Here is a 14247-nt window from a genome sequence, read left to right as displayed (position 1 = left end):
AGCCAAATTCTTACTGAGAAGGGGAAAAAAGTAATTACTTATTAAAAGATGTTTTTTCAAATCCATTTCTACCTGTGCCAGGAAGGGAAGGAATAGCAATGTCACTTCCAAGAAGTATGCACTTTCTACAGCTAGCAGGATGCATATTTGTAGCTCGTGGGTATTTGTTTACATAAAAGTACAATAAAACAGCCATAAATTGATTTTCAAATAATTAATTTAGATTACAGCTAAAAGATATACTGAAGTGCTTTATGTTTAGCTAGAGCATATCGTATTTGGCCTCAGTGCTGTTTGTGCAGCCACGACTAGCAATATACCCCCCAAATTCCATTTCAAGCAAAACACAAGAAACCATATTAAAATGCAACAGCAAAAGCAGCCAGCCAACCAAAAGAACAACTTTTCATGTTCTTATTTAAGATAACATCTAGAGGTCATAGTATTAATAAGTCTATATTAATGCACACAGCCCTGGTTAAAAGGGAACAGAAATAAACGCCATTTGCCAGAGAGTCCGGTGTAATAGAGAGTCCTTTGGAATTAAGTGAAGATTAGAGCTTGTCATGGCTGGAATTTCTTAAAACAGTGGGTTTTCAGCCATTTTCCTTTTAGGCCTAGAATAATTTTTTGAGAGAGACATGAATCTGATTTAAGCCTACTGGCAGGAAGCACGTTTTGCTTTAATATGTTTATGGACCCTTTAGAAGTAATCCAATTTTACCTTTAGGAATTAGGGACCACTGATTGAAAACTGTTGTCCTAAAGAATTTGTTTTATAAAGGAATTTCATATATACACACACAAAAATATGTGTACGTATATATATGTGTGTGTACATATATATGTATATACACCTTTTGCTGCTGTATGATGGATGCAGCAGCTCTATATATTCATTTATGCTTTTGTGATGCTCCTGTTTCTGTCCTGGAAAGGGCTGTTCTGCCTTCTGCTGTTTTAAGTGAACAGTGGAAGACGTGTACCAGATTTTGTAAGAGGAAATCTGCCATACCCACTGCCTTGTATGCCTTCTCTTATCCCTGCCTCACAGCTTAATTTGTAATCTATAGGAAGAGGGAATCTCAGAACGATTGTTTTTGGGTTTATGTGTCCATCTGGAACAGGAATGTTCATCCCAGGTGCAACCTTCAGAACCCCAGGCCAGACTGGAAGATGGTATATATCAGTTGATCTCCATTCCCAAATGTACTAATCAGCAATTATCAGTCTAAATGAAGAATTAAGAGATCATTAGCACATTCATTAATGACAACAACACAGCATTATGGAAATTAACACTCACAGTCTCAGCTATACTAAAGACCCCTGGAAATGTCTTTAGTAGTCTCCTGGTAAATGTCAGGCTCTGTTTTCTTAGTTTATTGCTGCTATAGGTAGTAGTGTCAGTTCCTCCTAATGTGGCAGTTGCACTAATAAATGTTTCACTTGTGTGAATGTTTTGACATGGAAACAATCTTCAGTCCACTTCATAAAACAGGGAAAGGTACTGCAGTGGGGCACATGGTGCTTATTTTTGGATTTATAATGACATTGCCAACCTTAGTCTGGTGCGATTTAGTGATCCTGATTTCCTTGTAAGGCATTGCAGCTCCATCTGCTCCTCTCTCATTCACTGCGAGACCCACCTCCACCTTCTTGACACTTCTTTCTGTGTTTTCGTGTGAGACATTGCATATGATTGACTGTAAATAGAAGAATCATTGCCTTTGTGTATGTTGCTATTACGTGTGACCTGCTACTCAATTTTCATGCCAGATCTTTTGATAAGGCTAAAGCTCCTGAACAGAGAGTGTAAAACAACCCCAAAACCCCACCAGTCCTCTGGGGTTGGGAGAAAGGGGGCTGTCTGCAGCTGGCAGGGGAGCACCACTGTGCATGTCCCCCCATGAGCACGCTGGAGCCTTAGCCCGGTGTGGGGCTGTGCGAGGGTTTGTGTAGCTGCAGGAGTAACGGTGCCGCCCAGGAACGACAGATTAACCTGGAGGTGTCTTTATTATGAGGCTACTGCGACACTGTAATAATAACACAGGACCTAGTTCCTGCTGAGTGCTGCTGCATGAGTCGCTGTCCCGAGCTACATATATAAGGGATTTCTGTTTTCATGCTTACTTATTTTTATCTAATTTTAATCGAAGTCCGCATGTGGCTTTCCCAGCCACGGCAGCAGAGCTTCCATGACTGCTGTGCTCCTTCCCCGTCGGGCTGCAGTGATAAATGGAAAGTTACTCTCTTGGGAAGAAACACAGCAATTCCTTTGTCTCCACTCGCTTCTGCTGGCTTGTGCCAAGAGGCATTAAAATCCACTGCTAATGGGTCTGAAGTGCAGAGGTGAGGTATTACAGGCAGGAAAGCATCCTGGCTGCTGCACCAGGGTTTTAAGCCGGTCGATACCCAGCTGCTTCCCACGGCCTTGTGCTGAGGTTGGCCGTGAACTCTGCCAGTGCCAGGTCCTAGATCTATGCTTACCTGGTAGAGTCCAGTCTTTTTGTGGCCAATCCTCCCTTGAGAAGACCAGCAACACCGCGCATCTCCCTGTGTCCAGTTCCCTGAATCTTTCACCCAAGGGCTGTGCTCACTCTCAGTTCCCTACCATGCTTAGCTGCCTGCTATCATCTCCAGTGCTGCCGGTGCAAAGGGCTTTTAAGCAGGTTGAAGTCATGTCACTCACATGTCTCCATTCCAGAAACGGTGCAGGAACACCCGTGCTGGCCCTGCAGCCGGGCACACAGGCAGGCGCAGGACTCACCCAGGCTCAGCACTGACCTTAACCTCCCTGTGCTCCCAGCATAGTGAGGAGCACGGCTGGGCCGTAGGAGACTGCTGGTCTAGAAGATCATAGAAACTGGAACAAAAGGAAACCCTTTGAGTTGAGGGTGAAACTCTTCAGGCAAATAGTTTGTTTCAGGGCATTATCTTCTGTTGTGGTTTTTTTTCACATGCTTTGGAAAAGTGATTTAATGATTGAGGTGATTTACATTCTTTTAGATTTTTTTTACCAACATAGCTAAGCTAATGAAGCTGTGACACAGGTAGCAGTCATCTACTGCTAATGCCATACAAGGTGCTTTGTATCTGTGTAGCTTATTTTGTTTTGCTGAGTCTCAATGTAGGATACTGTTGTGAGACTTCAGTATTGATGTAACTGTCCAAACTAGAAGGGCTTTGCACTTCTACTATGCTGGCATAGATAAAAGGAGCAATGTCTTTAGTGCAGACTTTGCACTGTGAATGACCTTGTTAAGTCCCAAGAATTACTTGCACTTGGTTATCATGTTTGTAAGCCTTTGTAGGATCAGCTGCTCATGTGAAAAACTACCTGATCTTTACTAGTTCAATCAAGTTCCACCTGAAGTGGAAATAATTCTGAGTCTTGCATTTTCTTTTGAGATCATTACAATGCTAAAAGTGTGGCCCCTGGCTACATGAAATGGTAAATATTTAAAATATATATATATATTTAGTTCATAGTGTAATTAGTACCTTTCTATTTTATTTTCTAGAGATGATATAAGCTAAGGCATATTGCTCTTTCTCTGATGTGCAAATACACAAAATATTACAGCATTGGATGGAGAATCAAATCTCCATTGAGCAAATTTACTGCCAAAAATATTTGAATTCCAGCTCCTTCTAGCTCTGAAAGCACTTAGCTCTTAGTCCAGCTCCCATATGATCTCAGGACTCCACAGGAAATGGGACTAGACTTGGGTCCAAGTTTTTTATGTCTAATTTTTGAATTAAGGAAATAAATTTTATGTATATTTGAAATGCAGCTGAAACATGGTTAAAGAGAGGTAAAGCCTCACTTTTTCTGGTAAGCACATGATGCTTCTGAGTTCATCAGCCTCTTGAGTCCCTGACCATCATCTCTGGTACCTTGGTATGTCCTGGGGTATGATTTTTGAATTATTTTAAATTCAGAATAATTTTAGATATTTGTGACATAATGTTTTGCAGAATAAACAAAATGGCAAATTTTTCCTGGAGTAGTTTTTTCAAGTTGGAGAATCAGTTTAACCAAACAGGGCCTCAGGAATGGAATAGATCACATCAGTCGGCTGACCTAACCAGTTTACAAAATAGTTTATTTGAATAAAATGTGGAAAAGTTGTATCGTATGTATAAAAGATCGCCTTTTTGCTGTGACTTATCTGTGCAGTAAAAATAAGGTATAACGTTTCCGCCAGTTCAGTGGCAGAATCCAGGGTGCTGGGGGAGCCGTCTCGCTCTGTGGCATCAGTCCGTGCTGGATGGGTGTTTGCTGACACGGACCTTGCCTTGCGCCCAGCGTGGGGAGAGATGTGTTGCCATCAGCTCCACATTGAGTGCTGTGCTCACCGACCAAACGTTTGTGATGAAAGTTGTATTTGTCAGTCGTCTTCTTATGTCCTACCATCAGCTATGGAATATAGCCTCTGCATGTTGTTGACTCTCCTTTACACTGTCTCTGTCTGTTAGATCTGTATCAGTTGTCATTTTTAAATGCTGATGTGCCTTATTGTCATTGTAGAAGATTTGTTAGTACAAGAATTTTCTATCAAATATGGTAAAATCTTTGGGATTTCGTTATCACCATTAAAAGATGATATTTATGTTTTTTCTGTTGTTGGACATATGCTTGATACCTTAGAAGATGCTGCAGCTATAGATTTTAAAAAGAAAAGCCACACGTTTGAGCAGTGAGTCCCCAGTCCCTGTTTTTCCTGGCAGTTGTGCCCAATCCCCATTGTAAAGCGCAGCGTATACACAGCTGTGTGCACTGTTCTCCCGCACTCTGTGTGGTACACACGTAGGCTTGCATGGAAGTTTCCTGCCAACATAAATCAGAGCATTGACTGACGATACACGGCCAGCAGCAGGCTTTCACCTCGTTCTGACTTCAGTGCTCTGTGCAACCAGGCTGCAGTTTGTCTCATGAATAATAAGAAGTAATAAGCAATGTGATGACGATGATATGCCGTGTGCCGGTGAGCAGCACCCTCCTGTGGGCCAGGTCCATATTCCTAAAATGCAAGAAATTACAGATTTGGTCAGATTTGGTGCTACTTGTACTTTACAATATGTGTGATTATAGCACATGGTATTACATATTCAGCCTTACAAAATTGCTGCAATGTATTTCAGTGTTATTTGACATAACAGGTTATATGACTTGGTCAGGTCATGGCCAGTAAGAGTCAGAGCAAAAATTAGAGCACCTCTGGGTGCAGTTCTGGGCAGTTAGTGTGGGCATTATCTCTGCATACATGTCCTTGAGTTACGCAAAAGATTTTCCTGATCCAGCACGGCTCAGCTTTTACCTGAGGATGCCTTTTACCTTAGGAGACCTCAGCGCACATGCTGTAATTTTTGTGTTGGTGCCAACAGAGTGGTAGGAACACTCAATTATGGAGAATGCCAGCAGGAGCTTTCTGCTCTCTTGAAAAGCATAGGACAGCCATTGCTTTCAGCAGAGTGACTCTGATTCCTGCCGATACAGAGCTGAGATAACGGGCTTCAATCAGCAGCACCCTTTACCTGTGCTACTCAAGGCTCTACCTTACCTGCGGACAACTAATTCTCGCCATACATGCTCCTGTACTAGATGAGATCCCCTGCCCCATCTCCTGGGTCACAGCCTGGTGGAGGCTGCTTGGGAAAGGTGTACCAGGGGTCCAGCCCATGCAGAGCCCTTCCACCACCTGGTAAGCAGCAGGTTAGAAATTTCCTAAGCACTTAGACATTTGTTACAGCTTTTGCAGCACTTCTCTGTGAAGCTTCCTAATCCCTTTTCTTGAACCTCTTGACTCTCACCACACTGCGGCAGTCCGTCCCACCATTTGTGTTGTGTGAAAAAGCTCCTTCTGTTAAAAATCTAATAGCAGATCCAATCTTGTCGTCTGGCAGGTAGTTGGAGATGTGCTGCGGTTTCTGGGCTTCTTACCCTCTGCTGGAGCATCTTTCTGTCCTGTGACATTGAGAAGTGACCTCTGAAGGATCCCTGTCCCCTGCCTCAGTGCACGATGAGCTGGTGGTGTGTGATGGCTGCTGGGAGAGCTCGGGAGCGAGCCACAGAGCTCTGCCTGACACGGTGCCTGCTGTGCTGCGGTGGGGGCAAGTTGTGTTAACTGCAAAGAGGGTGACCCTGTGAGCCAGCCAACAGCTACAGGGGGAAGCAGCAACCCACCAGCACGGCTTCAGTGCCGTGAAGGGCTTGTAGGCAACACGCACAGGTCAAGCCTGAAATGATGCCAAATAGCCTGGGCTGAATGCCAGTTCAGTATGAAATAGAAATGTGTCTCCCCTTTTTTATTCCACTGTATTAATCTGTAATCAATTTAATTATAGCATTTTCAATTATTAGCTTGATAATTTGGAAAAGGATCATAAGCACTGGACATTTGTCATGCAGGGAAGAACATGAAAACAGCAACAAAGTGCTGCAAAAATTGGCAAGGAATTATTTTCACCCTCCTTATATAAATTGGGAATGCAACCCAAATCCTCTAGCTGATGTGCTTGGAAGTGCTCTTTTTTTCCATCTTCTACGAGTGGGCATCAGTGCTGGGGGAAGGACTTGTAGCAGGGCGTTAGAAGAGTGGACCCAGCGTGTGGTGTCCTCAATAGCTGGACAGTTGATGTGCGGTGTATGACCCCTGCGGCCAAAGATGCTCTTCCACATCCTCTTAGATCTGCTACCTCTGCACTGAGTCTCTTTCCAAGGACATATGCTCCATCTCACATCTTTCAAAGTACACTAAAAAACATTCCTTGCATGTCTGTCTGCATGGTTAATTGCTGGGAGCAAGCAGTAGCTTAAATAGATGCTCTTTATCTATTTATCTATTTATTTGTAGGTTCCTTGGTCCCTCTCAAACTTCAGAGTGGTGTGACTGCATTACCATGTGCAGTCACAGGGTGAGCGACACTTTTAGCCTCACAGTGTTTATGTCTGGAGAGAACTTTATCTTTGCCTTGCATGCTCTGCTGTGACCCCTGCACGTTAGCATAAACTGCCCTGCAAAATAACAGGAGGCTGCAAAAACTGTTTTATTTTCTGGGATGACCTAGTGTACTGCTTCCACATTCTCTGGTGTTCTCTCTTGCAGAAATGTGAATAATTGATTTCCAAGAAACCATAGGAGAGGTTCTGTTCAGCTTTTTTGTCCTCGGGTGCTTTTGTTGCATTTTGCCATATCTCAGCAGTGGGACCAGTTCTGGGCTTGTCTCCTTTTCCTTGTTTTTCCCTTTAAAAAAGATGATGTTTTGCAGATGTCTACATATTGAAAATTCATTTCCAAGTGGAACTGAACCAGCAGCTGCCCGAAAAGACTGTCAAGTCCCAAATCTGAAGGGAAGGAAAAGCATTTCTCTTAGATACCTGGCACCATTACCTGGCTTACTTGCCTTTTTCTTTATAAAGTTGCATGTGATCTAAGTAACTGTGGAGCAGTGGGGTGCAGCAATGTACTAAGCCAGGTTGGCCCATTTATGGAGACAAGACATGTGGGATGCTACTTGAAAGGCTTCCAGAAGCCAAATAGTCATAAGTGTATTTACATGCCTTAAAGCAAATCAAAAATCCTTGTGCAGCACAGTTAGCTCTGTTCCAAAGAGAATTGGAGATGCCAACTTGTCCTGTTAAACAAAAGCGATGCATTGACACAGCAGCAGAGACTTGAATTCACTACGCTTACCCGCTGCAAAATGCCTGGCTAACAATCATGGACCCAGGCAATTTCATGATTTTTTTCTACTTTAGGACAGAAAACCAAAATAGCCCACTGCTGCATTGTCCTTGTACCTGGAGCCTGGGTTTCCACTGCTCTGTTTTTAGCTGGCTGCAATGGCTGTTGCATAGATGGATGTTACATTGCTTACATACCATACCATAAATGAAAAATTTGGATTTCATGCTTTCTGCTTGTCTTAAAAACAGAGGGTCCCATGATACCGGCAGGCAATGTCCTGTCTATACTTGCATTGTTCAAGCTAATACCATCTGTCCAACCCAGCCTTGCCCGGAATGGAGCTAAACAGTTAGGTGAGTTTATAGTGGCAATATAGAACAACCCTTGAAGATGCATTTGAAAACAAGTAGTTTCAGCAGTTAGCTGTAGCGACCTTGCATTTGGAAGGCAGTGCAGCCTTAGCCAGCTCAAGGCCACATGAAGTACTGTTGGTTTCTTTTTTTAAGCTGTCTGCTATACATTTTCTAGAGCAAATGTGAAATGTTTGCAGTTTCCGCCCTTGCCTCACCTCATACAGTAAAAGTGATTTCAGCAACGTACACAGTGTTCAGTGTAACCAAGTATGTTCTTACATCCTCTCTGTCAGGCTGCAGAACATAAAGTGGCCTCTCCTCAGTGCCCACAGCCTGAATTTCCAGTGCAGAGAGGGCCATGCAGAAGCTGCCCTAGCATGAAAGCTCGCTGTTTCGAAGAGGTCAGTGTAGAGAACCAAACGCACAGGGGAACCAGCTGGGACAACAAGCTTGAGAACGTAGTTGCAGGGAAAGTATGGAATATTTTAAAGTTGAGTATACGAAAGCAACCGGGAATTTGCACACAAGAAAGGGGGAAAAAAATTGTAGGGAAGGATGGCAGGGGAGGCATGGAGACAGAAGGACTGGAAAAAAGAACTGCTCACCAAAACTTATGCCTCGGAGAGGTGGAAGAACGTGGCTATATCAAGGCTTACCAAGCTATATCAGGTGGTAAAGGAAATCATAACAAACAAAAGATTTCCAGAATATATAAGTGAAGATGGAAGTTGGAAGGAAAAGCAGCAGCAGGCAGTAAAGGCAGGGCAGAGGTTAAAGGTAGCCTAGATACTGTCACAAATGGAAAAAGTGCTTTGTCCCATCTTCACGGTGGACAGATCAGAGATCTAGAACTGGAAGTGAATGCTTCCTAAATAAGTTCAAAACCCAAAGATGGATTGTGCTCAGATGTGTTTCATCCCAGCAAACAAGCTGACTTAAAAGACCAACCTGGCCAGCTCTTCAATGACTGATTCACCAGTTCTTCAGTGACTGAACTTCAAGATGAAGGAATCATACAGAAAATGGAAATTTGGGCTATTTGCTAAGGAAGAAGATGGAAAAAGAAAATGAATGAGTAGAGACAACATCAGACAGGCCAAGACACAAAGTGAGCTATAACTAGGAAGGATTATAAAGCATATGAAAGGATCATCTTTTAAGGACAGGAGGAATGACAAGGCTAAGGAAAGATACAGTCCATTACTGAAAGAAGGGGAAGGGAAAGGGGAGCTATCAACAGATGTACCTGAAAATACATGAGCTGTGGAGGAATGGCAGAGAATAAAGAATTCATATAAAGAGATAAATACATTGAGCAGCTGTCTCCCCTACCATGTGCTCTCATTTTTTTCCTGCTGCCAGAGAGCGCTGATGTTTCTTATTTATTTACTTCTAATTACTGAGATACAGACTTCCACTGATGAGATAAATGTAGCTCAGGATGCTGATCTTCCCCTTCTCTTCCCTCAGGGTGTCTCCTCAGCATCTAAATCAAAGCCTTGTGAAAATGTCATCTCTCCATACCCCACACCATCTCTCCAAATGCCTTGGGCTCTCAGCCCCCTCCCCAAGCCCAGAAGACAGTCAGTGCCAGGAGCACAGGCAGGGGCCAAGCTGCCTGACTGCCAGGCGTTTGTCCTGCTCCACAGGGCAATGGCACATCCAGCAAAATCTTAGAGACCAGGTTGATGGAAAAGAGATGGAAAAGGAAGAGTGGAGAATGAGGTGAGTGGGAGTGTGTGCTGAGAGGTCTGATGTAGGTTGTTGGCAGGGATCACAAGGGCAGAACAGTTACAGTTGGTATTTATGAGGCTGCTGTTTCAATTCAGGATGATGAGACATTACCTTTTTTCCTGGCCACTAATGCAGTTGTTCATCTTTACCTACAAAAGAAATGCAACCCTGTACTTTACCAAATCATGCTTACTTCTGCAAAGCAAAATCCCTTGTTATTTGTGCTAAAAAAATTTGTCCTGGTCTCTAAAAGGCACGTGCAAAATGTGGATTGTGCAGATTTGACACATATAGAGTTCTTCTATCTGCCTAGAAATAACCTGTGTCATCACACCTTTGCTGTCTGTGCAGACCTGTGTTTTACAAAGCCTCGGTGAAGCCCAGCATCGCTGGCTCTGTGGAAGCGGGTGAGCGCAGTGCATCCGAGCAGAGGTGGAGGCACACGGGCAGCAGCTGGGCAGGCGGCTGAGCAGAGTGCAGGGGGCTGGTGGCAGCACGCTGGTGGAAAAGCTACCAAGAAAGAAAAGTCATTCTGGAACAAGTTTTGCTTTTTTGATTGTTTTTTGGAACAAAAGCTTGTCCAGAGTAGGTGAGCAGAGAAGCCTGGCAGGACTTGGGCAACGATGTGCTCTCAGTTCAGGGAGGGGCAGAGCAATAGCACATGCAGGAAGATTTCTTTGCATTGTTCCCCTTGTTTAGCAAACACATCTCCAGATACCAGCAATACCATTATCTGACAGGAGCACTTCTCTAAACCCCCTCAATCATTCTTAATGGTCAGAAAAAGTTTTCATCGAAAATACTCTCCCAGAATGATGTTTGTTTTCAAAATACAGCTCTGTTTGGCCAGCTGCACCATCTTCATCGGCTGGAGCGAGATGAAAGGGCCGATCGCTTGGCTGAGTAACTCGGATCTCTTCTCAAGGGAAGTGGCACATAGTCCAGAAGGAAGGCAAAAGAAACAGGTTTGCAGTTGTTAGCCTCGTGCTTTCTCTGTTCAGTGTGCGCTGCGAGGTGAGGAGACAGGTCTGTCTGCCGGGGAGAAGCTCCAGGTAGTGAGAAAATACCAAGTGTATCTCCCTGCAGCCAGTGGTAAGAGATTTTGGTTGGGACTGGTGATGTGAAACGAACCTGTAGGGCAGGGGAATGCAATTTCTCATCATCCCAGTTCAATTTCTGAACTGCAGCCACTCTAGGTCTCCCCTCAGGAGAATTTTTCTCTGTGCGTATTGTTCAGTCTTGACAAAAAGGTATGTTTTATTGCAGCTGCATTTTGACTAAAAAACTTGGAGTAGCTCTGGAAAGTGAGTATGTTACTTAACCAGACTGAAAAAGTAGGATGCTTTCATTCTGCAGATAGGGGCCCCTGTGATGGGCCTGTTTGATGCAAGCCAGCAATGTAATTTAAATTTTTGAAATGTTAAAGGAGAAATTATTTTGCAAATTACCTCCCTTACCCATGTGTTACATTCCTAAAGCATCACTTGGAACATCTCAACATTTTCAAAATAGTTTTTGCTTAAGTGGAAGTGTCATCAAGAAATGCAGGCTTCCTGAAGAAGTTTAAGTTTCAATGAAATAATATTGTCTGATCTTACCCCATCCTGCTGCTGTGTTTCAGAACAAGAGGTATGTTAGGAAGGAGCACAGGAGTCTGCAGCTCTGTCCCTGATGTGGGCATCTGTGCCAGTGTGAATGCAATATAAACCGTGGTCTCAGGGTTGTGTATTATGTACGACTGCAACACTTCATGGCTGCCTGCTCTCCTGCCGTAGCTCTCCTAGTGCGATGGAGGACACATCAAGCCAGAAGTCAGGACAGAGCAAAGACACACTGGGCTCCCTAACACCAGAAGAGAGTCCTGCCAATTTTATACATGTCAAATTGGAGGACTATGAGCCTGCAAACTTCAGCACCAAGGAACTCATTCTAAAGAAAGCCAGAGAGGTCTGCACATGCAATCATCAAACCATCATCACCACCTTCTGTCGGCTGTTCTCAGTGCTGGACTGGCTTCCCCGTTACAACGTCAAGACGCAGTTGCTTGGGGATGTCATATCTGGGCTCCTGGTGGGGATAGTTGCCATCCCTCAGTCCATCTCCTACTCCCTCTTAGCCAACCAGGATCCCATCTACAGAATCTACACCAACTTCTTCTGCGATATCATCTACATTGCTATGGCCACTTTGCGCCGTAACTTCATGGGCTCCTTCGGTGTCCCATGCCTGATGATTGGGCAGTCTGTGACCTGGCACCTCCAGCTAGCAGGGTACAGCGACGACAACTCCGGCTCTTTGCTGGTGGGCAACTCCACCTCCTCCAGTAATGGGACAGATGCCTGTGACAGGAGCTGCTACGCCATCACTGTGGCCCTTTCCTTAAGCTTTCTGGTCGGTCTTTACCAGGTACAAATGTTCACTGTTGTGCTGTTTCCTCGCTGTCTTTTCCCTGCTAGGAACTTCTCTGAGCTAAAGATCTCTAAGCTCCAGTCTTGGTTCAGACTTATAAGTCATGAGAAACCTTTCCTGATGTGACCAGACCCTGACACCCTTGAATCAAATATAGTGATTTAGAAACCCCCAAACATGGCTGAATGTGGCGTTTTGTTTCCCTCCATGGGATACGCCAGGTCCTTGGATGTGTCTGAAACATCCTTAGGATCAGACACAGCAAGGGAGGAGAAGGAATTGTGAACCACCTTCCCACCACCCCAGTCATGGAGCTGGGCCAGCTCCTGGTGCAGGTTAGAGCAGGTTTGGGGCTGGCAAGAACAGCCATCAGCAGGGGCTCCTTCCAAGGCCATGCTCCCTGGCAACGTCCCCACTGCCTGGGCCTAGCTGTCACTGAACAACTTCAGGCTCTTTCACTGGGACAACTAAAATTCAGTGCGTCACACTGGTTTTATGCCACCGAGTGATGCTCAGAGCTGCTTTGATGGGGCTGCTGCCTGGACTTTCAGTGTTAACTATGTGCCCTTATTGCTTGTAAGGAGACAGCGGCAGGGACCTTGTAGGCTTCTTTGTATGGCATCTCTAGCCACAGACGAGTGTTATAGGTAGGTCTCTTTAGTTTTTCATACCCCAGATTAACTACTGAAGACAAAGTCCTCTGCCTCACACAATGCTCAGCAGACAGAATAGCCAGAGCTGCTAAAGTGGAAGCAGACTGACATAAATTGCCAGCCACCTCTTCCAGCCTTTCTCATCGATGCTAAAAGTATGGCTGGCTTGCTTTTCAGATCCTGCTGGGGGTTTTACAGCTGGGCTTTGCGGCTGTCTACCTGTCAGAACCTCACCTCAGTGGCTTTGTGACCGGATCTAACCTCACCATTATCACCTCCCAGATAAAGTATCTCCTGGGACTAAAAATCCCTCGTCATGAAGCGGTGGGGTCCTTCATCCTGACATAGGTTGACCTTTTCAGATACATCCAGAACACCAGCATCTGTGACCTGGTCACTAGCCTGGTTGCTTTGGCCATCATAGTGCCTGTCAAAGAGATCGATGACCAGTATAAGGAGAAGATGAAGGCCCCATTCCCCATAGAGCTGCTGGTGGTCATTGTAGCCACAGTAATATCTTATTACTTTAACTTCGAAGAGCGATACAAGTCTGCTGTTAGGGGATATCCCCACTGGTTTCAGGAAACCCACTCTACCAGATACAAACCTGTTTTCCAGCCTGGCAGTTGATGCTCTGCCCATTGCTGTTATTGGCTTTGCCATGATTGTCTCCCTGGTGGAAATCTTTGGCAAAAAGCACGGCTATGCTGTCCATGCCAACCAAGAGATGATTGCCATTGGCATGTGCAACCTGATCCCTTCTTTCTTCTACTGCTTTGCCAGCTCTGTGGCCCTGACCAAGACTGCTGAAGGAGTCCATGGGGACCCAGACCCAGGTCTCTGGCCTAGTCACCTCCTGGTGCTGCTGCTAGCGCTGCTGTGGATTGCCCTGCTCTTCTACTCGTTGCAGACCTCTATCCTGGGGGTGGTCACCATTGTCAACCTGCAGAGTTGTGGTGGCTTGCGTTGTGTCAGCTGGCTTTCCACAGCGTCCATGATGCAGTGCAGTTTGCTGAACGGTGGTACTATGTGCAGCAGGAGGAGAGCAAGGAGCAAAAGGATGCTGTCCAGGACCCCGAAGACCTGAACTTCCAGGCATCTTTGTAGACCTGTGTGTGAGGAATGATTTGTAATGGGGATGGGCTTGGTATGTACTTGAGAGCAGTTTTAGTCTTTGTGCAGTCAGAGCATGCAAAAAAGGCTTTGATGAACTGTCAGCAGCAGGCGTGGGGCAAAAGGATTGGGGATGGTGTGAATTTCAGGAGAGGTTGCCAACAGGTGAATAATCTGAGAGGCATTTCAAGGTCCGTCATGTCGGTAAAGAGCCTGGATGGCTTCTAACCCTTCTCCTTTTTGGAAAGGGCTGTGACGGCAAGAGATGCTGCGCAGGGAGATGGGACGCCA

General features: G+C 45.0%; 1 pseudogene; it reads left to right on the top strand.

Moving 5' to 3' along the window:
* The first annotated feature begins 11476 nt into the window (after window positions 1-11476).
* On the top strand, window positions 11477-13930 carry LOC143173683 (sulfate transporter-like; annotated as a pseudogene).
* Window positions 13931-14247: the final 317 nt, after the last annotated feature.

This window comes from Aptenodytes patagonicus, unplaced genomic scaffold, assembly GCF_965638725.1.
Source record: "Aptenodytes patagonicus unplaced genomic scaffold, bAptPat1.pri.cur scaffold_185, whole genome shotgun sequence".
Taxonomy (NCBI): domain Eukaryota; kingdom Metazoa; phylum Chordata; class Aves; order Sphenisciformes; family Spheniscidae; genus Aptenodytes; species Aptenodytes patagonicus.
This window is presented reverse-complemented; position numbering and strand designations above follow the sequence as displayed.